Below are 24,670 nucleotides of genomic sequence, written 5' to 3' on the forward strand. Positions count from 1 at the left end.
GCGCGGGGAGAGGACTGGGGTTGGCGGCGTGAACACAGCCTGAAGGGGTTAGTGCACCACGGCTGGCCGGGAGGGAGTCCGGGAAAAAGTCTGGACCTGCCGAAGAGGCAAGAGGCTTTTTCTTCCCTCTTTGCTTCCTGGTGCGCGAGGAGAGGGGATTCAGGGCGCTGCTTAAAGGAGCTCCAGAGATGGGCGCGAGCCGCGGCTAAAAGCGCGGACCCCAGAGACGGGCATGAGACGCTAAGGCCGCTGCTTCTGCCGCCGCCAAGAAGCCTGTGTGCGAGCGCAGGTCACTCTCCACACCTCCCCTCCCAGGAGGCTGTGCAGCCCGCCACTGCCAGGGTCCCGGGATCCAGGGACAACTTCCCTGGGAGAACGCACGGCGCGCCTCGGGCTGGTGCAACGTCACGCTGGCCTCTGCCGCCGCAGGCTCGCCCCGCCTCCGTGCCCCTCCCTCCCCCAGGCCTGAGTGAGCCAGAGCCCCCGAATCAGCTGCTACTTTAACCCCGTCCTGTCTGAGCGAAGAACAGACGCCCTCCGGCGACCTACACGCAGAGGCGGGGCCACATCCAAACCTGAACCCCGGGAGCTGTGTGAACAAAGAAGAGAAAGGGAAATCTCTCCCAGCAGCCTCAGGAGCAGCAGATTAAATCTCCACAGTCAACTTGATGTACCTGCATCTGTGGAATACCTGAATAGACAACGAATCATCCCAAATTGAGGAGGTGGACTTTGGGAGCAATGATATATATATATATATATATTTTTTTTTTCCCTTTTTCTCTTTTTGTGAGTGTGTATGTATATGCTTCTGTGTGTGATTTTGTCTCTACTGCTTTGCTTTTACCATTTGTCCCAGGGTTCTGTCTGTTCTTTTTTTTTTTTTTTTAGTATAGTTTGTAGCACTCGATTTGTTTTTTGGTGTGGTTGCTCTCTTCTTTCTTTTCTTTTCTTTTTAATAATTATTTTTTATTTTAATAACTTTATTTTATTTTATTTTTTTCTTTCTTTTTTTTCCCCTTTTCTTCTGAGCCGTGTGGCTGACATGGTCTTGGTGCTCCAGCCTGGTGTCAGTCCTGTGCCTATGAGGTGGGAGAGCCAAGTTCAGGACACTGGTCCACCAGAGACCTCCCGGCTCCACGTGATATCAAATGGTGAAGGCTCTCCCAGAGATCTCCATCTCAACGCTAAGACCCAGCTCCACTCAACAACCAGCAAGCTACAGTGCTGGACTCCCTATGCAAAACAACTAGTAAGACAGGAACAAAACACCACCCATTAGCAGAGATGCTACCTAAAATCATAATAAGGTCACAGACACCTCAAAACACACCACCAAACGCAGTCCTGCCCACCAGAAAGACAAGATCCAACCTCATCCACCAGAACACAGGCACTAGTCCCCTCCACCAGGAAGCCTACACAACCCACTGAACCAACCTTAGCCACTGGGGACAGGCATCAAAAACAACGGGAACTACGAAACTGCAGCCTGTGAAAAGGAGACCCCAAACACAGTAAGTTAAGCAAAATGAGAAGACAGAGAAATACACAGCAGATGAAGGAGCAAGAGAAAACCCCACCAGACCTAACAAATGAAGAGGAAATAGGCAGTCTACCTGAAAAACAATTCAGTGTAATGATAGTAAAGATGATCCAAAATCTTGGAAATAAAATGGAGAAAATACAAGAAACATTTAACAAGGACCTAGAAGAACTAAAGAGCAAACAAACAATGATGAACAACACAATAACTGAAATTAAACATACTCTAGAAGGAATCAATAGCAGAATAACTGAGGCAGAAGAACGGATAAGTGACCTGAAGATAGAATAGTGGAAATAACTACTGCAGAGCAGAATAAAGAAAAGAGAATGAAAAGAACTGAGGACAGTCTCAGAGACCTCTGGGACAACATTAAACACACCAACATTCGAATTATAGGGGTCCCAGAAGAAGAAGAGAAAAAGAAAGGGACTGAGAAAATATTTGAAGAGATTATAGTTGAAAACTTCCTTCATATGGGAAAGGAAATACTCAATCAAGTCCAGGAAGTGCAGAGAGTCCCATACAGGATAAATCCAAGGAGAAACATGCCAAGACACAGATTAATGAAACTATCAAAAATTAAATACAAAGAAAAAATATTAAAAGCAGCAAGAGGAAAACAACAAATAACATACAAGGGAATCACCGTAAGGTTAACAGCTGATCTTTCAGCAGAAACTCTACAAGCCAGAAGGGAGTGGCAGGACATATTTAAAGTGATGAAAGGGAAGGAACTACAACCAAGATTACTCTACCTAGCAAGGATCTCATTCAGATTCAATGGAGAAATGAAAACCTTTACAGACAAGCAAAAGCTAAGAGAATTCAGCACCACCAAACCAGCTTTACAACAAATGCTAAAGGAACTTCTCTAGGCAAGAAACACAATAGAAGGAAAAGACCTAGAATAACACACCCAAAACAATTAAGAAAATCGTAATAGGGACATATGTATCGATAACTACTTTAATGTAAATGGATTAAATGCGCCAACCAAAAGACATAGACTGGCTGAATGGATACAAAAACAAGACCTGTATATATGCTGTTTACAAGAGACCCACTTCAGACCTAGGGACACATACAGACTGAAAGTGAGGGGATGGAAAAAGATTTTCCATGCAAATGGAAATCAAAAGAAAGCTGGAGTAGCAATTCTCATATCAGACAAACTAGACTTTAAAATAAAGACTTACAAGAGACCAAGAAGGACACTACATAATGATCAAGGGATCGATCCAAGAAGAAGATATAACAGTTGTAAATATTTATGCACCCAACATAGGAGCACCTCAATACATAAGGCAAATTATAACAGCCGTAAAATGGGAAATTGACAGTAACGCAATCATAGTAAGGGACTTTAACACCCCACTTTCACCAATGGACAGAACATCCAAAATGAAAGTAAATAAGGAAACACAAGTTTTAAATGATACATTAAATAAGATGGACTTAATTGATATTTAGAGGACATTCTATCCCAAAACAACAGAATACACTTTCTTCTCAAGTGCTCATGGAACATTCTCCAGGATAGATCATATCTTTGGTCACACATCAAGCCTCGGTAAATTTAAGAAAACTGAAGTTGTATCAAGTATCTTTTCTGACCACAATGCTATGAGACTAGATATCAATTACAGGGAAAAATCTGTAAAAAATTGAAACACGTGGAGGCTAAACAATACACTACTAAATAACCAAGAGATCACTGAAGAAATCAAAGAGAAAATCAAAAAATACCTAGAAACAAATGACAATGAAAACACGATGACCCAAAACCTATGGGATGCCGCAAAAGCAGTTCTGAGAGGGAAGTTTATAGTAATACAATCCTACCTCAAGAAACAAGAAACATCTCAAATAAACAACCTAACCTTATACCTAAAGCTATTAGAGAATGAAGACCAAAAACCCCCCAAAATTAGCAGAAGGAAAGAAATCATAAAGATCATATCAGAAATAAATGAAAAAGAAATGAAGGAAACAATAGCAAAGATCAATAAAACTAAAAGCTGGTTCACTGTGAAGATAAACAACATTGATAAACCATTAGCCAGACTCATCAAGAAAAAAAGGGAGAAGACTCATATCAATAGAATTAGAAATGAAAAAAGGAGAAGTAACAACTGACACTGCAGAAATACAAAGGATCATGAGAGATTACTACAAGCAACTATATGCCAATAAAATGGACAACCTGGAAGAAATGGACACATTCTTAGAAAAGCACAACCTTCCAAGACTGAACCAGGAAGAAACAGAAAATATAAACAGACCAATCACAAGCACTGAAATTGAGACTGTGATTAAAAATCTTCCAACAAACAAAATCCCAGGACCAGATGGCTTCACAGGCGAATTCTATCAAACATTTAGAGAAGAGCTAACACCTATCATTCTCAAACTCTTCCAAAATATAGCAGAGGGAGGAACACTCCTAAACTCATTCTACGAGGCCACCATCACCCTGATACCAAAACCAGACAAAGATGTCACAAAGAAAGAAAACTACAGGCCAATATCACTGATGAACATAGATGCAAAAATCCTCAACAAAATACTAGCAAACAGAATCCAAAAGCACATTAAAAGGATCATACACCATGATCAAGTGGGGTTTATTCCAGGAATGCAAGAATTCTTCAATATATGCAAATCAATCAATGTGATACACCATATTAACATATTGAAGGATAAAAACCATATGATCATCTCAATAGATGCAGAAAAAGCTTTCTTTCAACAAAAAAGCTTTTTTTCAACAAAATTCAACACCTATTTATGATAAAAACACTCCAGAAAGTAGGCATAGAGGGAACTTATCTCAACCTAATGAAGCCCATATATGACAAACCCACAGCCAACATCATTCTCAATGGTGAAAAACTGAAACCATTTCCACTAAGATCAGGAACAAGACAAGGTTGTCCACTCTCACCACTACTATTCAACATAGTTTTGGAAGTTTTAGCCACAGCAATCAGAGAAGAAAAAGAAATAAAAGGAATCCAAATCGGAAAAGAAGAAGTAAAACTGTCACTGTTTGCAGATGACATGATACTATACATAGAGAATCCTAAAGATGCTACCAGAAAACTACTAGAGCTAATCAATGAATTTGGTAAAGTAGCAGGATACAAAATTAATGCCCAGAAATCTCTTGCATTCCTATACACTAATGGTGAAAAATGTGAAAGAGAAGTTAAGGAAACACTCCCATTTACCACTGCAACAAAAAGAATAAAATACCTAGGAATAAACCTGCCTAAGGAGACAAAAGACCTGTATGCAGAAAACTATAAGACACTGATGAAAGAAATTAAAGATGATACAGATGGAGAGATATACCATGTTCTTGGACTGGAAGAATCAACATTGTGAAAATGACTATACTACCGAAAGCAATCTACAGATTCAATGCAATCCCTATCAAACTACCACTGGCATTTTTCACAGAACTAGAACAAAAAATTTCACAATTTGTATGGAAACACAAAAGACCCCGAAGAGCCAAAGCAAACTTGAGAAAGAAAAATTGAGCTGGAGGAATCAAGCTCCCTGACTTCAGACTATACTACAAAGCTACAGTAATCAAGACAGTATAGTACTGGCACAAAAACAGAAATATAGATCAATGGAATAGGATAGAAAGCCCAGAGATAAACCCATGCACATATGGTCACCTCATTATTGATTAAGGAGAGAAGAATATACGATGGAGAAAAGACAGCCTCTTCAATAAGTGGTGCTGGGAAAACTGGACAGCTACATGTAAAAGAATGAAATTAGAACACTCCCTAACACTATACACAAAAATAAACTCAAAATGGATTAAAGACCTAAATGTAAGGGCAGACACTGTAAAACTCTTAGAGGAAAACATAGGCAGAACACTCTATGACATAAATCACAGCAAGATCCTTTTGGACCCACCTCCTAGAGAAATGGAACTAAAAACAAAAATAAACAAATGGGACCTAATGAAACTTCAAAGCTTTTGCACAGCAAAGGAAACCATAAACAAGATGAAAAGACAACCCTCAGAATAGGAGAAAATATTTGCAAATGAAACAACTGACAAAGGACTAATCTCTAAAATTTACAAGCAGCTCATGCAGCTCAATATCCAAAAAAAAACAAACAACCAAATCTAAAAATGGGCAGAAGACCTAAATAGACATTTCTCCAAAGAAGATATATAGATTGCCAACAAACAGATGAAAGGATGCTCAACATCACTAATCATTAGAGAAATGCAAATCAAATCTACAATGAGGGATCACCTCACACCAGTCAGAATGGCCATCATCAAAAAATCTACAAACAATAAATGCTGGAGAGGGTGTGGAGGAAAGGGAACCCTCTTACACTGTTGGTCGGAATGTAAATTGATAAAACCACTATGGAGAACAGTATGGAGGTTCCTTAAAATACTACAAATAGAACTACCATACGACCGAGCAATCCCACTACTGGGCATATACCCTGAGAAAACCATAATTCAAAAAGAGTCATGTACCACAATGTTCACTGCAGCTCTATTTACAACAGCCAGGACATAGAAGCAACCTAAATGTCCATCGACAGAGGAATGGATAAAGAAGATGTGGCACATATATACAATGGAATATTACTCAGCCATAAAATGAAATGAAATTGAGTTATTTGTAGTGAGGTGGATGGACCTAGAGTTTGTCATACGGAGTGAAGTAAATCAGAAAGAGAAAAGCAAATACCGTATGCTAACACATATATATGGAATCTAAAAAAAACACAAGGTTTTGAAGAACCTATGGCCAGGACAGGAATAAAGACACAGACGAAGAGAATGGACTCGAGGACACAGGGAGGGGGAAGGGTAAGCTGGGACGAAGTGAGAGAGTGGCATGGACATATATACACTACCAAATGTAAAATAGCTAGCTAGTGGGAAGCAGCCGCATAGCACAGGAAGATCAGCTTGGTGCTTTGTGACCATCTAGAGGCATAGGATAGGGATGGTGGGAGGGAGACGCAAGAGCGAGGGGATATGGGGATATATGTATATGTATAGCAGATTCACTTTGTTATACAGCAGAAATGAACACACCGTTGTAATTAAACTCCAATTTAAAAAAAAAATAAAAGAGCCTTCTCAACACTACTGTTTGTATGGAATGTAAGTGTTCTAGATTTCTGCAAGCGGACTCACTTCATGTAAAAATGTATACTTACTAAATATATATTCTGTGTTGGCAGGCATTCTGAGAGGTTCTGAGGATTAAAAGATAAGAGATCTCTGCCAACAAGTTATCCAAATATCAATGGAGAAGATAAGTAGAGACACTTGCAGTGCTATGTGAAAGGTACCACGTTTATCCGTTAAGATGTTATCAACCGCAGTTGAAACACAGAGGAAAAACAATTAGCCCAGAATGAAGGTGCATCAGGGAAAGCTTCCTAAACTAGATGGGCTGAGTCTGCAAAGTCTAGTAGAAGGTAGCTGGGTAAAATGACATGGTTTGGAGGCTCACATTCCAGGCTAAGGAAGCCACGTGTGTCAAGTCGTGGTAACTTAGGAAGCATGGGGCAAACCAGCACAGTACGTGCATGGTTGCTGACAGCTGCCATATAGAGTGGAAGAGTTAGGAGGGGAAAAGTAAGATTCAAACCTACATAGATAGACATTGACTAGATCTTCAAGGGCTTTCTATGCTGTGCTGAGACTTTTGGATTCTGTTCTTCAGGCAACGAGGTTGCATTAAATGATTTCAAGCAGGAAGGTGACTTGATTAGACTGGCATTTTAGAAAAGATTATTTCAGTAAGAGATGAATTTGAATTTGAAGGGGCTGGACCTGGATACACGGAAATGAGCTAGAAGGCTTTTTAGATTAATCTTGCCAAAAGCTGATTGAGGGTTGAACTAAAGCAGTAGAAGCAAGGATAAAATAAAAGGAATCTATATGATAGGTGAGCGCTGGCGCTGGGGTGGCTGTTAAGAGATATTCCAAATTGAGGCAAGCTGGCCAGGTCTTTGTACCCATACGTGGACCAGTCTTTGGATGTGGGCTGCCCTCATGAAGGTAAAGTTCCCTGGGGGAGGTAGCATCCTTAATCAAGGGCAACTGCTGGGAGATTTTAGCTACTTCACTTCTGCAAGCGATGCTCCTGGCAGCTGAAGGGATGCGGTGAAGGGACTAGGATCTGTGGGGCACAGTGCAGCATCTGCCACAGCCAGGCAATATGCTAGGTCCTGTTTTACATGCAGTGATTCATTTAGTCCTTAAAACAATCCTATGAGGTAGGTACTGTTGTTATTCTTATTTTACAGATGAAGAAATAGAAGCACTGGAAGTTTAAATAACTGGCTCAAAGTTATAGAAATAGGATGAATAAGAAGTAGTATATAGAGAGAGGGAGCACAGAGAGAGTATATATATACATATATAGTATATATAGGATGACTAGGAATCAGTATATATGTATATATATATATGTGTATGTATATATATATAGAAAGAGTATATACATAAAATTCAGAGAGAGAGTATATATATAAAGTATATAGTATATATATACATATATAGCATATATAGGATGAATAAGAAGTAGTTATAAAGTACGATGACTAAGAAGTAGTATATATAGTAGTATATATAGTATACATAGGGTGAATAAGAAGTAGTTATAGAAGTAGGATGAATAAGAAGGATAAATAAGCAGGATGAATAAGAAGTAGGATAAATAAGAACCAATCAGGTACCTGGGCTCCAAAGCCTACATTCCTTCTGTCCTGAGACAAAGGATGCAAGTCTTCCCATTGGTCATCTGTATACAGTGTATGCAGCAAAGTCATTGCACCTGTGACAATTTTGCAGCAATTCTCCCAGATCTTGCTACGAATTCTGTTTCTCTTGGTATCATGCACCATTTCTAGGTTTTGCACCTAATTATTCACAGCGATTCTTATGACATTTTCAAAATGTCTAGTTAATCATGAGTTTGTCACTATAAAAACTGTTCTCCTGAAGAAAATAATTGGGTAATAAAATTACTTACAATGAAACAATAAAAATTTGGAAATACAGGTACATGTGGAAATGTGGACTTTCTAGACACTGATTTAGTCTGGTAAATGATTCCAGGCATTTTAAAAGGTGAAGGAAATACCCACCAGAGTGGCTAAAATAAAAAATCTGACAAAATGAAATGCTGGTGCAATTCATACAGAGCAATTGAAATTCCTAACCACTGTTAGTGAGAATAGAAAATGGTACAATCACTTTGAAAAAGTTGGACAGTTTCTCATAAATTTAAGTATATATCTACCCCCAAACAGAAATTCCTAGGCAATTTCCCAACAGAAATAAAACTTTTATTTACTAAAAGACTTGTAAAAAATCTTCCCAGCATCTTTATTCATAATATTATCCAAAGCCTGGAAAGAGCCCAGGTATCCATCAATAGGAGAATAGAAAACAGTCTGAGTGATAGTCACACGATGAAACACTGCTCATTAATAAAGAAGAACAGGTGATCGATACACCAGTATGACGGAAGCATCCCAGAAACACTGTGCTGAGTGAAAAAAGCCACAAGCAAATTATTTCATTCTGTGAAGTTCCACAACAGAGAAAACTAATCTATGACCCCAAAAATCAGAATAGTGGTTGCCTCAGATGGACGGGGCAGACATGACTGGGAGGACATGAAGGAACTTTACAAGGTGACAGTAATGTTATATATCTTGTTAGTAATGCTCTATGAAATAAAAAGTACATGTGTACGTATTTTTTATTGGGTTGGCCAAAAGGTTCGTTTGGTTTCTTCTATAAGATGGCTCAAGTAGCACTTAGTTGTCTTTAACTTCATCTGAAACAACTAGGTTAGGTTGTATGTGACAGCTGTCATAACAGTGTGCATTTTAAAAAATGGTGAATTCCCTGGTGGCGCAGTGGTTAAGAATCTGCCTGCCAGTGCAGGGGACTCGGGTTCAAGCCCTGGTCCGGGAAGATCCCACATGCTGCAGAGCAACTAATCCTGTGCGCCACAACTACTGAGTCTAGAGCTCTAGAGCCCATGCTCCGCAACAGGAGAAGCCACTGAAATGAGAAAACACCTCAAGGAGAAGCCCACGCACCGCAACGAAGAGTAGCTCTCTCTCACCACAACTAGAGAAAGCCCGCGCACAGCAACGAAGACCCAATGCAGCCAAAAATAAATAAATAAATAAATAAAATAAAATAAAATAAAAAGGACATCAAAATTGTTGAATTTTTGTGTAGCCATTTTAATATTGAAGATGCAAGGAAAAAAGCAACGTTTTTGGCATATTATGCTTTATTATTTCAAGAAAGGTAAAAACGCAACTGAAATGAAAAGAATGATTTGTGCAGTGTATGGAGAAGGTGCTGTGACTGATCGAATGTGTCAAAACTTATTTACAAAACAGAAATAGACTCACGGATATAGAAAACAAACCTATGGTTACCAAAGGGGAAGACAGGCGGAGGGGTAAATGAGGAGTTTGGAATTAACATATACACACTACTATATATAAAGTAGATAAACAGCAAGGACCTATTGTATAGCACAGGGAACTATAGTCAATATCTTGTAATAATCTATAATACATAATAATAATCCATACACACATATAAGTATAATTGAATCACTTTGCTGTACGCCCAAAACATTGTAAATCGACTATACTTCAATAAAATGAAAAGCATCCCCTGCACAGTGCTGCTGATAGGCAGTCACTTCTGTCAGAACCTCTCCTCTCAGGGATGGCTCTCTGCCCCATGAGGGAGTCCAGGCCATTTTTAACATGTCCAGCCACTGACCCCAAGTGTGACTTCTCATCAGTGTTACCCATTGCTTTTCATTTCCTTTCTGGAGTGCTACAGTGTGTTAAATTCCTACTCCATGCTCAGCTTTTAAAGAGATGAAGACAGCTAAGGAGACAAATTACAGAGTGAAAAGGAATCCTGTGGAATGGGAGAAAAATATGTGCAAACCATCTATCTGACAAGGGGTTAAAATTCAAAATATTTGAAATCTCTTACAATCCAATAGCCGAAAAATGACCTGATTAATAAATGGACAAAGGACTTGGATGGGTATTTCTCCAAAGAAGACATGCAAGTGACTACCAGGCACAGGAAAAGGTGTCAGCATCACTAATCACCAGGGAAATGCAGATCAAAACCACAATGAGAAATCATTCCCACCTGTTACATTGGTTATTACCGAAAAACCAAAAGATAAGGTTTTTTAAAATTAATTAATTAATTAGTTAATTTTTGGCTGCATTGGGTCTTTGTTGCTACATGTGGCCTTTCTCTAGCTGCGCCGAGCGGGGGCGACTCTTTGTTGCGGTGTGCAGGCTTCTCGTCGCGGTGGCTTCTCTTGTTGCGGAGCACAGGCTCTAGGCATGCAGGCTTCAGTAGTTGTGGCACATGGGCTCAGTAATTGTGGCTTGCGGGCTCTAGAGCACAGGATCAGTAGTTGTGGCATACTGGCTTAGTTGCTCTGTGGAATGTGGGATCTTCCCGGACCGGGGCACGAACCCGTGTCCCCTGCATCGGCAGATGGACTCTCAACCACTGCGCCACCTGGGAAACCCCCCCACACTTTTTAATAAAAAAAAAAAATCCAGAAAGTTTTGATTCGCATCCTTAGGACACACAGCTTAGAATAGAAACAAGACACCGAATTCCAAGGGCCTTTGCTATTACCCACAGGTGTGTTGTCCTTGGACTAAATAAGAACAGATTTCCCCGCAGGCTCTGTTGTTGTCTTGGGACCAGATGAAACACCATTATTCATGTTAATGAGGTGAATGATGATACTGAAAGCAAGATTGTTCAGGTTGGTAAATCATAGTCAATAGTGTAACCTCAGCAAATAACAAGAATGGACAGGACCCGGAAGGAGTAACTTCAAGGTAGTAGGAGTGATGAAGCAAAATGATGAAATGAACAGTTTGCTACCGAATAAAGGACAAAAATAAAATGTAAAACATCGAAATGACTTGCAGCATACCCAGAAAACAATACTGATATTGAGAGCAATCACATTTCTAATTTGTTCTTGTTTATTTTTATTTTATTTTGGATTATAGTTGATTTACAATGTTGTGCTAGTTTCCGGTGTACAGCAAAGTGATTTAGTTATACATATACATATAACCATTCTTCTTCAGATTCTTTCCCCATGTAGGTTATTACAGAATACTGAGCAGAGTTCCCTGTGCTATACAGTAGGTCCTTGTTGATTATCTATTTTATGGGTAGCAGTGTGTATGTGTTCATCTCAAACTCCTAATTTATCCCTCCCTCTCACCTTTCCCCTTTGGCAACCATAAGTTTGTTTTCGAAGTCTACTTTGTTCCTACTGAAGAATGGAGCAGTTCTGAACATGGATAATTCTGGCAGTTAATAGGATTCATATATTCCATATACGTGTATATGTTTATATATATATATATATTCAGCAAAGCAGTCAATGTTATTTTCACCGAAAATTCTCTTTCTGTTAGCAAAACCACCACTGAGAGGTCAAGTCCTTTCTGCTTCAAATTTTCAATCATATTATCTTCCAGTTGTAAATCATGCTAAGGACTATGTGATCTAAATCTCTTGTTTTACAGATGACACCTGAGGCCTCACCCAGGGTTTCATGGATGTTATCAGGTGTGGCTGAGCAGGTGACAAATTTAGGCTGGACAGGGACATGAATGAATAGATACAGGGACAGACATTTCTGAAAAGCACCTGCTTCTCAGGGGCTGGTTTCTATCACTAGTCCAAACCTCAGCTGCCACCTCCTGGGGAATCATCATTCCACCGTAGAGCTGACCAGTCTTCATCCAGCCTCAACCCCCGCCCCCCCAGCAAGTGCTTCCCGGTCGTTTAAACAATGAGCACCATCAGAGTTACTCTCGCTACCATGCGAAACCAGAACCCCCCTACGCCACCGCCCCAGGAAAGAGGGGTGGGATTGCTGTTTCTCCTGAAATCCAGCCCAGTGCTCTTCTGACCATGACAAGTTCTCTTATACCCCAGACCTCCTAACGCCTGCGTTCGTTTCCCAGCGCTGCCGTGACAACCGATCACAAACTGGGTAGCTTAAGCCAACAGGAAGGCACGGCCGTACAGTTCTGAAGTCCAGAAGTCTGAAATCGAGGTATCATCAGGGCCACACTCCCCCAAGCCTATAAGGGAGGATACTTTCTTTTTTCTTTTTTAAATATTTATTTATCTTTTTATTTATGATTTATTTATTTATTTTGGCTGCGCCGGGTCTTAGCTGTGGCATGTGGGATCCTTAGTTGCGGCATGCGAACTCTTAGTTGCGGCATGCATGCGGGATCTAGTTCCCCGACCAGGGATCGAACCTGGGCCCCCTGCACTGGGAGCGCAGAGTCTCATCCACTGGACCACCAGGGAAGTCCCAGGAGGCTGCTTTCTTGCCCCTTCTAACTCTGGCGTTGCCAGCACCCCCTGGCTTCCCTTGATTGGCAGCTGCATCACTCTCATCCTCCATCCTCGCATCTCGTGTGCCTCCTCTTCCTCTTCTAAGCCCACCAGTCATACTGGGTTAAGGACCCTCCCTACTCCAATACGATCCTATCTGAACTGAGTTGATTACTTCCAAACAAAGTCGCAAGCTGAGGTATTGGAGGTTAGCGCTTCAACGGATTTTGGGGGAAACACAATTCAACCCGTAAGAGTGCCACGCACCTCTGGTGGGTGACGCTTATACCCATGGCTGGGTCTGGTTACACAGAACTGCTCCATCTCCACGCATCCCTGTCTCCTTCAGCTATTCCTTTTACCAGCTCATCCTTCAGCTTTTTGTTATTCCTTAGAAGCCCTTTGCCTTGAAAAATTGGCCTATTCTGGAAGAATCACCTCAAGAGGGCAGCACAGAGAAAGGTCCAGGCAGTTTTTTAAATACAAACTTGGGCAAATCTGTAGCACATCAAACAGTTACTATTTTAAGAAATATGTTCAACAGACTTGTGGTTGCAGGGGCGTGGCGGAGGGAGGGACTGGGATTTTGGGATCAGCAGATGCAAACTACTATATACAGAGAATGGATAAACAGCAAGGTCCTACTGTAGAGCACAGGGAACTATATTCAACATCCTGTGATAAACCATAATGGAAAAGAATATGAAAAAGAATGTATATATATATATATACATATATATAACCGAGTCACTTTGCTGTACACCTGAAACTAACACAACATTGTAAATCAACTCTAGTCCAATCAAATAAAGAAATATGTTCAAGTCTGCTGAAGTCACATCAGGGAGGTGATGGAGCCACACTTCTTCTGCAGCTACAGGTGTCCCTGCCTCTCAGTTTCTCTCAGTTTCTTCCCACGGTGCAGGGCACGTGCCCAGTGACTCCGTCCATCTCAGCTATGGACCAATCAGCTTACATTATGGGCCACAGGACTGTGCTGGGAACGGAAATTAAAAGAGCCATAGAACGTGCAACACTATTCACTTCATTAAAGTGAACCCTAAAGTGAACTGTGGACTTTGGTGATTATGTTGTGTCAATGCAGTTCATCCTTGGTTTAATAAAAAAAAAAAAAAAAAGGTACCACTCTGTTGATAATGGCTACGCAAGTGTGTGTCTGGGAGGGTATATGGGGGAGTCTCTGTGCCTTCCTGTCAATTTTGCTGTAAACCTAAAGTTGCTTTTTAAAAAGGTCTCAAAAAAAAATTAACATTCACGGTAGACATTTTTGGCAAACATTTTTCACTTATATATGTATACCTATTATATACGTGTGTGTGTGTTTTGGATTGTGATGTAAAATGTGCTTTTTAGATCAAAAAATTTGCAGGCCACTGTAGTTAACTTATGCTGGCAAATAAAAGCACAAATTAACCTCAAAAAAAAAAAAGAATAAAAGAGCAGTTTGACTGAGCCACTACCCTCAGGGAGCTCACGGTCTGGAAGAGCAGTTACAGAGCTGTATATAATGTGACAGATTTCCACATGCAGGGGTACAGCATTGATAAATAACATATAGTGCGACCCAGATCGTCAAAGGGCTCCTTCTGCATTCAGGGATCAGACAGAAAAATAGAGAAATGCCATTTTGTCTGGATGTTAAATGCTAAGCAGGCAGAAAAGGAATGTCAGTTTGGGCCACGATGGGAAGGCACCGTCCAACTGGATGAAATGGGTAAAACAGCTCTTTCAGGATCTGGTCACAACCCTTAAGAGAAAAGAAGCACACATTTGAGCCCATGTTCACTGCAGCTTCCTCGGGTAGGGGAAGAGGGCTAAGAAGGAAGCAAGAGCTTCACTGGACGGAGGAAGCATCAGTGTGTGAGGCTCTGCCAAGAGGGCTGGACTAGGCGGGCGGGGGAGCCCAGATGACTGCAGATATACCCCCTGAGAGCCTGGGTGGTCCCCAAGCTATGCACAGGGTGATCTACAGAAAGAACAGCAAGGAACAGTTACATGAAAACTAACTGCTGAGCAGAAAGTAGATGTCACACATGCAGGGAGATGTTGGCTTTTGTGCCTGACCAGAGAGGACAGACATTGGTGAATTAGACAGTTGTGACCCAGGAAAGGCCACTCCCTAGTAAAAAGGGAAAAACCAAATTAAACACACCTTAACTAAGCCCAAAACCCAGTCTTAACAAGAGAAAAGTGAGCCACTTTTAAGTAATTTAAGTGCCTGCCAAAGTAAACTTCAACACTCTTCAGAGGAAGATAACTTCATACAGAGACTACACTATACAATCCAAAATCTCTGGCTGACAACAAAAAACTGAATGGATAGATAGTAAGCAAGAAAGAGTGACTTATGATAAAAATTTGAGTTACTAGCAATAGACCAAGATTTGACAGCTTATATAATTTTTGACATGCCTTTGATCTGCTGATCTTTTCTCCTGCTATTAAACCCATCCAGTAATACGTCATTTCAGATATTTTGCAATTCAATTCAAAGTTTTTACATTTGGTAAGAGTTTCCTTTTTCTTTTCCTTTTTCTTTTCTTCCTTCCTTCCCTCCTTTCTTCTTATTTTTTTTTCTTGCTGAAGTGTACCATATATTTGCCTAATTTGACCATTCGTTCTTTAAGTTCTTTAACATCATTAAATTAGTTACTGTTAAGTCCTCGTCTGCTAATTCAAAATCTGGGTCATTTTTGACTCTGCTTCTATTGTCAGATTTATTCTTTTGATTATGGGTCATATTCTTCTGCTTCTTCAAGTCAAATAATTAGTTTTTATTGCACCTTGGATATTGTGCAAAGAGGAACAGTGGAAACTGAAGTGGAGAATATTTTCCCCTAGTAAAGGCTCTGCTTGCTTCCAGCTAATGAGGCGTTGATCTGGATTGAGGCTGGGTGGTCTCTAACGATTGCCATTCCCCTCCTGTGTCTGGAGAGTGGGGTCAGACGTCAGGTGACTCCCTCCAAAAGCACTTTGAATTTGTTATACATCACATGGTCATGAGCTCTTTCTCTCTGTCCCAGTCCAGCCCCCAGCCACCTGCATCACGATGTGTTCAGTAAAAACCCCATCAAGCCATCATTCTTGCTCTGTGTTGTAGCTCCTTCTCATGCAGGGTCATTAAGAACACAGTCTAGAGAATACTGTGCTTAGTGAGATAAGCCAGACAGGGAAAGACAAATACCGTATGATATGACTTACATGTGGAATCTAAAAAATATGTGAATGAATGTATATGCAAAACAGAAGCTGACTGACAGCCATAGAAAACAAACTTGTGGTTACCAAACGGGAGAGGGAAGGAGGGAGGGACAAATTAGGGGTATGGGATTAACAGATACAAACTATTATATATAAAATAGGTAAGCCCAAATGTAAAATAGATAGCTAGTGGGAAGCAGCCGCATAGCACAGGGAGATCAGCTCGGTGCTTTGTGTCTACCTAGAGGGGTGGGATAGGGAGGGTGGGAGGGAGATACAAGAGGGAGGAGATATGGGGATATGTGTATATGTATAACTGATTCACCTTGTCATACAGCAGAAACCAACACACCATGGTAAAGCAATTATTCTCCAATAAAGATGTTAAAATAAATAAATAAATAAAATAGGTAAGCAACAAGGATTTATTATATAGCACAGGGAACCATACCCATTATCTTATAATAACCTATAATGGAATATAATCTACAAAAATACTGAATCACTGTGTTGTACAGCTGAAATTAACACAATATTGTAAATCAACTATACTTCAATTTAAAAAAAAGAATTCAGGGGTCTTCCCTGGTGGCGCAGTTGTTGAGAGTCCGCCTGCTGATGCAGGGGACACGGGTTCATGCCCCGGTCCGGGAAGATCCCACATGCCACGGAGTGGCTGGGCCCGTGAGCCATGGCCGCTGAGCCTGCGCGTCCAAAGCCTGTGCTTCACAACGGGAGAGGCCATAACAGTGAGAGGCCCGCGTACTGCAAAAAAAAAAAAAAAAAAAAAAGAATTCAGGTACTTTCTCTTTGACCTGCAACATTCCACTGGTTCCTCAATGCTCCTCCTAGGCTGTGCTGCCAGACCCGGCAAACGCCCACAGGGATGAAGTGGCTACTTGTCTCTGCTCATCAGAAGAAGGCTTTGGTCCTGTCTGGAAGTTAGTTTATTCTGTTTCTTCACATCCAGCGCTCATTTATATAAAATCTGAAAGCTTAAGTTATGTTTTCTCAATGTTATAGCAAGACCTGGGATCTTTTTTTTTAATTTTATACTGAGTATAGTTGATAAACAATGTTGTGTTAGTTTCAGGTGTACAGCAAAGTGATTCAGTTATACACAGACATATATCCACCCTTTTTTCAGATTCTTTACCCATATAGGCCATTACAGAATATTGAGCAGAGTTCCTTGTGCTATACAGTAAGTCCTTGTTGGTTATTTATTTTATATATAGTAGAGCCTGTATGAAAAATAGCTAAAAATGTATTCTCATAAATTGTATCCCTTTGTCATCATGTATGTGATTAGCAGATTCTTGGTTGAATACATGACCAAGATATATTAGATTTTCTGTTTCATCCACGTCTGGGACACCTGCTGCTTGTGTTACCAATTAATTCTGAGCCACTGTTGCATAACAGGACATGAGCAAATCCAAACCCTTTTCCACTAGCCATCTTCTGGTGACTGCTCCCAGGGCAATTTAGGTGACCAGAAAGACAGCTTTCTCCCATCACCAGCAGCTCTCTGGGGGCCCAGGCAGTTCGAGGGCATGATGCTGACCCACAGCATGCCTGAAGCTTCAGAGCATGATGTGCATGTCCTCGGTAGCTGCTGAAATGGTGAGGCTATGCAACCTGGAAGTAAGGGGGAGTAGACTCTGCTCTAGGAAGACTGCAGGCAATCACAGGGAGCGGGGATGGCCGTTTCCAAAGCATGGTTTTCTATAAAGCTTCGATAGACGTGATGCAGTTCTGCATGAGTCCATCTGCTAAACCACAGGCAGTGGCCCATGGGGACCTGCCGGGGAGCAGAGGTGAGTGTGTTAGAGCCCCACCTGCACTGGTCTCCACCTTCCTTTCCCCGCTTTCTCTCTCTTCCATTGCTCCTTCCTAACAAAAGCATCCCAGCTATTTTTTTTTCCCTGTAGCTCTGGTTTCTGAGGAAGCTGGGTTAAGACAACCTGAATCAGGCATCTTTAAGTCCTGCAGTGGGAGGGAAGCAAGTAAAGACAAATTGCATTGCTCTAGATACAGGTGGCAAATGTCTGGTCAAATAAGTGAGGTACAGCTTACCTGCCAAGAGTTGTTTCAACGCATTTATATATAGAGAGATCTCCTCTTATTTCTAGGAGCAGAAGCAAACCATCCATTTATAGACACCTACATCTGTAAGGTTCAGGAACATAACAGTGTGTGAAAATCCAAATAGTATATTCCATCACGGAGTAGAATGTGTTTCTCTTACTTAGATTCTTTTCTGATCCACTGACTTTCTGGATTTCTACCTTCATTCATTGAAAAGTTAGCAAAAAAAGTGACAGGACAATATCCTAACAACTGGTTCCAGAAGAAAGGATCTGATGCCATTTGCAGCAACATGGATGGACCCAGAGATTGTCATACTAAGTGAAGTGAGTCAGACAGAGAAAGACAAGTACCATATGATATCGCTTATATGTGGAATCTAAAAAAAAAAAAAGAAAGAAAGAATAGATGCAAATGAACTTATTTCCAAACAGAAAAAGACTCATAGACATAGAAAAGAAACTTATGGTTACCAAAGGGGAAAGGGGGTGGGGGAGGGATAAATTAAAAGGTTGGGATTAACAAATACACATGACTATGTATAAAATAGATAACGAATTAGTACCTACTGTATAGCGCAGGGAGCTCTACTCAGTATTTTGTAATAACCTATAAGGGAAGAGAACCTGAAGAAGAATATATAGATATATGTACAACTGAATTGTGGGTGTGTACACCTGAAGGTAACATGATATTGTAAATCAACTCTGCTTCAATTAAAAAAATAAAAATGAAAAATAAAAAAGAAAGGCTCGGGGGCTTCCCTGGTGGCGCAGTGGTTGAGAGTCCGCCTGCTGATGCAGGGGACACAGGTTCGTGCCCTGGTCTGGGAAGATCCCACATGCTGCAGAGTGGCTGGGCCCGTGGGCCATGGCCGCTGAGCCTGCGCGTCCAGAGCCTGTGCTCCACAACGGGAGAGGCCACAACAGTGAGAGGCCCGCGTACTGCAAAAAGAAAAAAAAAAAGGAAAGGCTCTGAATCATGCAACTGCCACTGAGGAACTGTACTACTACATGACTTGCATAATCTTCTGAGCCTCAATTTCCTCATCAGATAAAATAAGGACCAAACGAAACAAGCATGTGAGTGCACCTGCTGCCCTACACACCCGCCTCCACATAGCAGGTGCTCAGCAACAACAACAGTCTGAATCTCTGTGTTTATTTCAACCAAACTGCTTTGCTTTCTGTCGCTTTTAGAAGAACGTCCTAGTCCACCTCTGGATGCTAATTGCCTTTTCCAATCCCGCATCTCATTAAGCTCTGTATATCTTCATTTCCAGTGCCAGTCATAATTGAGTGTTCAGTCATTGTTATGTTCACTATCCTGACAACATTTATTAAAATGAAGCCATTAACTATTGTCTTCAATTGAGTTTAGAGGTAAGGCTCATTAGATGGAAGCTCGTTACAATTAACGTAAATGATAAATGCAAAATTATTTTATCCCAGCTCTGTGCTGAAAATTCATTCCACTGGATTTCTCAAGAGTTGGCTTTCCTTCCTCATATCAGAGCAAACGGTTTGAAACATTTTAGTGAAAAACCATATTCATTAAAAGGATGCTGTTTAAAAATGTAAAGCCCCAAATTGGTTCACAGGGGGTTCTGTATTGTTAACACCTGAACCCCAGTGTATCTTACTTCATTGGTGCTACATCCTCAGACTCCAGGGATCCCGAGTGGAGGTACAGAAGAAAACAGGCCCAGCTTTCAATGGCCCAACTATTTATTTGCATTCAGCTGCACAGCACATGAGTCTCCTTTCATGCAGAGAGGTAAGGATGACGTTGCAGAAAAGAGGTCCCTCTTCCCATTGATTTGCTTCAGGAAAGCTGGGGCTCTCAGTGGTAAGTGACTCTCTACTGGATTAATCCGTTATTACAGAAAATTGCAGCTCCCCTGGCTCTCTTGCCAGAGTCCAGGCATTAGGCAGAATATCTTGACAATTTTATTCTTTTTCCAACAGTCTTGTGAAAAGGAAACAGAAGTAAAGAAGAATTCCATCAGGCAGCATCCAAACTCTCTTCCCCATCACAAAGCAGCAGATGCAAAATTACTGTAAAGACACCTTTTCCAAGTGGCAAAGTGTGCTTTGGAGTCAGATAGAACAGAGTTTCACTCCTGGCTGGATGGTTACCTGTGTAATCTTCCAGACACTCGTAGCTTCACAAAATCTCACCCTGTGGTCTGAAAATGGAAATAATGTTTAATCTTTCCAACTGTGGGGATAAATGAGATAATGAATGAAAACCCTTAGTGCACTCTCGCAATCTCCGGCACATAGGCACGTAATACACAATGGATACATGTTTCTTTTGCCCTTGGCTTCTATGGGTGGTGTCAAGCGTTTGTTATGGTTTAAAAGATACAATATGGGTGTTGAAACCCTATACATGTCCACACATACGCACGTGTGAATAGTGTATACAATTTTCACGATTGTCTCTCTCGTCTGATGACCGTGTACCCCAGCTTTTGATTCATGCAATAAGGCCTCCTCGGTGTGGTCTCTGAAATCTCTCCAATAATCAGATGGCAAATTAAAATATGTAGTAGAACAGCCCTCTCAGTGACCATGATCTAATTGTGACCTAAGGGAAAGAATCTAAGAAAAAAGAAGAAGGGAATGAAAGCAAGCTTGCTTTACAACAACAAAGCTGAACATGAAACAGGCTGGTGAAACATTTGGGAGGTGGGGGGAAAATGTATCAGGTAACCGAAAACCTGCTATAGAGTGGCTTCAAATAATCCGGTTTGGTATTTTGTCACATTAAAAACATCTACTGGGCTTCCCTGGTGGCGCAGTGGTTGAGAGTCCACCTGCCGATGCAGGGGACACGGGTTTGTGCCCTGATCCGGGAAGATCCCACATGCCATGGAGCGGCTGGGCCCGTGAGCAATGGCCACCGAGCCTGCGCATCCGGAGCCTGTGCTCCGCAACGGGAGAGGCCACAACAGTGAGAGGCCCGCGTACCGCAAAAAATAAAAAAATAAAAAAAAATAAAAACATCTACTGTTCAATAGTCTAGGGTTTTGAATGGAATAGTTCAACAGTGCTATTAGGGTCTCAGGATCTTTGTATCTTTTTGCTCTGCTGTTATTAACTGCTTGTCTTTTTTTTTTAACTTCCTCTACCCTCTTTTTAAATTTTATTTATTTATTTATTTATTTATTTATTTATTTATTTATTTATTCAAGATCCACAAAATGGATGATAATCCCAAACATCATCGGGTGACTGTTATTTGGCTCTCTCTCTCTCTTTCTATATGTATATGACAAACGCCCACACTGTAGGAATCTGTGGATACAGGGAGTGGTTGGCTCCTTGCCATGATGGCAGTGGAACCTGGAAAGTCTCAACCTGGTGGTTACAGCCCAGGGCCACACCAGCCACATCAGCCAGGCAACAGCTCTGCAGAGGCAGCTTCATGTTCTTGGCATTTTGCTCAGGCAACTTGGAGGATCTAGTTGAGGAGAGGGAGTGAAGGGAAGACTCAGGAACATGTCGCTGTGCAAAGCCTAAGGATTAAAGGACTGTGAGTGTGCAGTGATTCCACAGCAAAACTGAGGAACTGAATGATTAAAATGAGCACCACTGGACTATGGACCTGAAACCTTCATCAATATTCAACTGAGGGTCGCCATGAAAGAGAGCCACTAACTGAACATGGAGAAGCAACATCCTCAAAAAATGGGGCCTGGAAGAAGGAAGCACATCCAGAATGTTGGAATAAGGACCCCTGGAAATCCATTCCTCCATAAAAGAAGCAAGACCACTGCAACAACTGTCAAAATAAACATTTAAAAACTCTAAATTTTTAAAAACTCTGATGATTGCCTTGCAACAATGCAAGGAGAGTTTATTCAAGGAAAATGACTGCATCTCAACAAGAACAGTGAGCGCTGTGTTTTCACTTGCACTGTCCCACCCACCTCTCACCAGCCTGCAATCACTGGAACTGCAGAAACCCACAGCTCCTCAAGAAGCACGTTTTTCCAAGAATTGTCATTACTTGACCTGACCGGCAGCTCCCTGAATATGCCCATGAGGAGGACTTGTTTAATTTGACCTGACTCAGAGCTCACTCAGTACAAACAGTGCTTTCCTTGGGGATGTTTGTTGAAAAAATTTACCAGCAACTGTTTAACATCGAAGCTGCGGAGGCAGTGATAATAGAACAAACAAGAGGCTGGTCAAAAATGGAAGGAAAGCTTCAGAGTGAGACATCCTTGGTAGGCTTTAAAAAGCTCCAACACACCCTGGAGATCTAGAAGGCCACACACATGCCCAGGAACGGTCTGAGAGACTCTGGTCTCTCACTGCTGGCTGACCTGGAGGGTACGTTCCAGGAGGAAGTGAAGGCTAAGGCAGAGCTGCATGGGTCTGGCTGCTGAGGGTCTTGAGGCAAAGACCCTCAAGGGAGGGGAGACCATGTGGGTTCAAGGAGTTCAGGGATATGTTGATATTTAAGGAAACCTCTGCCAGTCATTAGCTGACCACCACATTAGCTGCAGAGACTTCAGTGGCCACATAGGACAAGGATGCAGACTTGATAGAATTAGCTCAAGAAAAGTCACTAAACAAACAAATGGCAACAGCAGCAACAAACAATAAACAAGGACCTCATATTTTCCATATGAGGAAAATATGATTTCCAGAGTGACCCCATTACAATACTTAAATTGGTCAGCAGTCAACAAAAAATTATCAGAGAGGGGTAAAAAACACAAGGAAGTATGGTCCATACACAGGAAAAGAAGCAGTCAATAGAAACTGTCCCAAGGAAGTAAGGACATTGTGCTTCTTGAACAACAAACTTAAATGACTTATTTTAAATATGTTCAAAGAACTAAAGGAAATCATATCTAAAGAACTAAAGAAAAGTATGACAATAATAACTCGCCAAATAATTACATATAGATATATTTCCAAATAGAAATTCTAGAATAGAGAAAGCACAACAACAACAATGAAAAAGTTACTACAGAGGCTTAATAGTATACACTGTTGGTGGCAATGGGAAATAGTGCAGCTGCTTTTGAAAACAGTCTGGCAGTTCCTCAAAATGTTAAACATAGAGTTACCACATGACCCAGCAATTCCACTACTAGGTATACACCTGTTTTGGCTGCTGTAACGAACTACCACACACTTAATGGCATAAAACAGTGCAAATGTGTTATCCATCAGTACTGTAAGTTAGAAGCCCAGCACAGGTCTCAGCGGGCTAAAATCCAGGGGTCATCAGGGTTCTGCTCCTCTGGAGGCTCAAACGGAGAGTCCATTTCCTTGCCTTTTCTGCCCACATTCTTGGGCTCTTGACACGTTTCCTTCAACCTCAAAACCAGACACAGCAGAAGCATCCTTCTCACTTCATATCACTCTGACCTCCTGTTCTCCCTCTTTCTTCCACTTTCACGGACTCGTGATTACATTGCACCTACAGACAACCCAGGAGAATTCCACTATCTTAGGATCAGCTGATTGGTAAACTTAATTTCCCTTTCCCATGTAGCAAAATATATTCATAGATTCTGGAGATTAGAACATGGACATTTTTGGTGGGGTGCATTCTTCTGCCTTCCACAGTACCCAAGAGAATTGGAACCACGTCGTCACACAAAAATCTGTATAAGAATGTTCATAGCAGAATTAATCATAATAGCCCCAAATTGGAAACAACCCAAATGTCCATCAACTAATGAGTGGAAAAACAAAATGTGGACTATTATTCAGATATAGAAAGGAATTCAGTACTTATAGGTGCTACAGCATGAATATATCTTGGAAACATTATCCTGCATAAGAGAAGTCAGTCACAAAAGGCCACATATTATATAACTCCATTCATATGAATTGTTTGGAATAGACAAATCCTCTGAAAAAGGAAGTATGGTAGTGGTTGCCAGGTATTGAGAGAAAGGCAGCACAGTGGTTAGTGAGTATGGGGTTTCTTTTTTGGACTGATGAAAATGTTCTGAAATTAGATAGTGATGATGGTTGCACCTCTCAGTGAATACACTTAAAGATACTGAATTCTACTTTTTAAAAGAATAAGTTTTATCATTATGTTAATTGTATCTCAATAAAGTTATTATTTATTTATTTATTTATTTTATTTTTGGCTGTGTCTGGTCTTGGTTGTGGCGCAAGGGCTCCTCATTGCAGCGGGCTGGCTTCTCTCTAGTTGTAGCCCACAGGCTCAGTAGTTGTGACTCACGGGCTCTAGAGCACAGGCTCAGTAGTTGCAGTATGCAGGCTTAGTTCCCCTGTGGCTTGTGGGATCTTAGTTCCCCAGCCAGGGATTGAACCCACATCCCCTGTATTGGAAGGTGG

The sequence above is a fragment of the Mesoplodon bidens genome (assembly GCF_964165515.1).
Source record: "Mesoplodon bidens genome assembly, chromosome: 9".
In the NCBI taxonomy this organism is placed as follows: Eukaryota; Metazoa; Chordata; class Mammalia; order Artiodactyla; family Ziphiidae; genus Mesoplodon; species Mesoplodon bidens.